We start from the raw sequence: 2,656 nt of genomic DNA, 5'->3' as shown, positions 1-2,656 counted from the left end.
TTAATGAAAAAAAATTAGTGAACTCGATAATAAAAAGATAAAAATGAAATCATAGGACACTAAATTGATATACTTTAAATCACAGAATACTAGAGTGAAAAAGTGTGAAACTACATGGGTGATATTTAAAGTTTTCCTTAATTAAATCCTTTCACCAACTCTTTATAACCACATTTGAGAAAAGTCCCACATGTGCATCACTTTAACTTAAATCAATTATGTGACATTTTAATTAGCATTTAATTTCAACATAAAAAGTCAGAAGCACTTTTCACAAAAGCCTTATCTAACCTGAATGGTTGCACGGGAGATTAGGTTTCAAGTAACATTGATGGAGTTTATGTACAACAAAGTTTAATAACTATTAAATGATGCGCGTGACAATTCAGTTCTCAAAATAATATAGCTTTTTAGTTAATGATAAATTACTACTATTGAAATAACATAATACTTTAATTATTGTTGTATCTTAAAGTAGAATATTACTATAATTCAGAAAATTTTCGAACTAAAATACCACAAATCTCATAATTTGAATAAAAAACTATAACTAATTACAGTTCGAGAACTATACTGTCATACTCCTCATAGTATGGGACCAGAAGTGTAATTTACTCTTTAAAAGTTAGGACCAAATAAATTTGATATAAACTCGCTGTTTAAGTTTTTTATTTTTTTTGAAAAAATAATCCTACTGCTTTTTTATTGAGCCAGGGATAAGGTGCAATTTACGAATTCATATCTGAGCATGACAGATTTATTCGATACTAAACAGATATAAAAATTAGATATAGGTTTAGGTTTCGAAATTTTGATCGGGTTCTAATATAAATATGGATTTTTAAAATTTGTCGAATTTAGGTTTGGATTGGGATTTGGAGTTTAATAGTCGGGTTCGGGTTAATATAAAAAGTAGGGAAAACTTCAAAAACCCTCCCTGTGGTTTCACACTTTTTCATTTTAGTACCCTGTGGTTTAAAGTTTATCAAGTTAGTATCCTGTGGTTTCTCACTTTATCACTTTAGTACCCTGTGGTTTAAAGTGTATCAAGTTAGTACCCTGTGGTTTTGCACTTTATCACTTTAGTACCCTGTGGTTTCACACTTTATCACTTTAGTACCCTGTGATTTAAAAAACTACAGGGTACTAACTTGATACAAATTAAAACCACAGGGTATTAAAGTGATAAAGTACAAAACCACAGGGTACTAACTTGATACACTTTAAACCATAGGGTACTAAAGTGATAAAGTGAGAAACCACAGGGTACTAATTTGATACATTTTAAACCACAGGGTACTAAAGTGAAAAAAATTGAAACCACAAGGGGGGTTTTTGAAGTTTTCCCTAAAAAGTATCACATTATACACATGGTAATGGTTTAGTGATAGCAAAATTTTGGTAAAAATTTGTAGAACATGCCTGAACTATAGACTATTTTGTTCAAAATTTTAACTTTACGGTCCAACCTTTCAATTTGTTTGATTAGAATTAATCAACGATACTTTCGCATCAAATATAAGCTAATTACTTATATTAATAAATTTATAATAATAAAATTTAAAAATATAATGATGCATTTAAATTTTGAAGTGGTCCGACTGAATAGCGTTAAATAGCTCTCGATACCAAACATGCCCTAAATTTGGGGGTGAAGCTGCAACAAATTAAAATTTGATGATAATAGTTTGAGGATCTTTCTATAATTTATCCCAAATAACTTGGAGATACTATCTTTGTAATAAGATACAACCAATTAATAATAATAATAAATTACAATATAAGAATTTGTGTTTTTTTTTTTGGTTGAGGAAATGCAATATAAGAATATCTAAAACACTTGGAAACCCTAGCACGAGATTCCAAATTTGATAGGGTAGTAAAATAAGGATTGGGGAAAAAATAGGGGCTTAAATGGAAATGTGTCGCTTTCTCATTGGAACCCAACAAAACGCTTGTGTGATACTTTTCGATTTGGCTAACGTGAGGTACCTTTCTTTTTTATTTTTTTTGGTAAAAATGCCTGGACACCCCCTAAACTATGCATAATTTTGAAATTGTCCACTCAACAAAGCATTTATTTATTTATTTATTTATTTATGCTCGCAGAGTAGTTTTCCTGGATCTGCACACGTGGAAACAGAAACGAGACGATTCATGTTAGATTCTGACTAGTTCTTCTCGATCTACATATGTAGAATTGAAAATTATCTCGATCAGACTCCATATATAAAAGATATGCGATTGGAACGTTATTGACGTCTCTAACTCCTTCTGCTGCTCTACATCATTTAGTCGTATAAAATAAGAATTCGATCAAATTCACTTCGTGAATAAAACTAGAAATAATTATCAGCTGATAGCTAATAGAGTCATTAAATTAAATGGAACTTTATAGTATATTTTAACCAAACAAATTAAAAATTCCACCATTCATACTTTTTAAGATTTTAATATGTTAATTATTTTTAGCCATGAATAAAATTAGAATAAGTTAGATAAAACAATTGAAACTTAAAAATGGGCATTAACTAAAAGAAAAGGTTAAAGTTGAGAAAGGCTATTTGAGTGTCACTCCTATAATTAAGTTGGTCTTAGTACATTTTGACCTTTTTTTCTTTTTTTTTTTCTTTTTTTTTTTTTTACTTTTTCTTTT

Source organism: Ananas comosus, linkage group 6, assembly GCF_001540865.1.
Source record: "Ananas comosus cultivar F153 linkage group 6, ASM154086v1, whole genome shotgun sequence".
Taxonomy (NCBI): Eukaryota; Viridiplantae; Streptophyta; class Magnoliopsida; order Poales; family Bromeliaceae; genus Ananas; species Ananas comosus.
Note: the sequence above shows the minus strand (reverse complement) of the source record.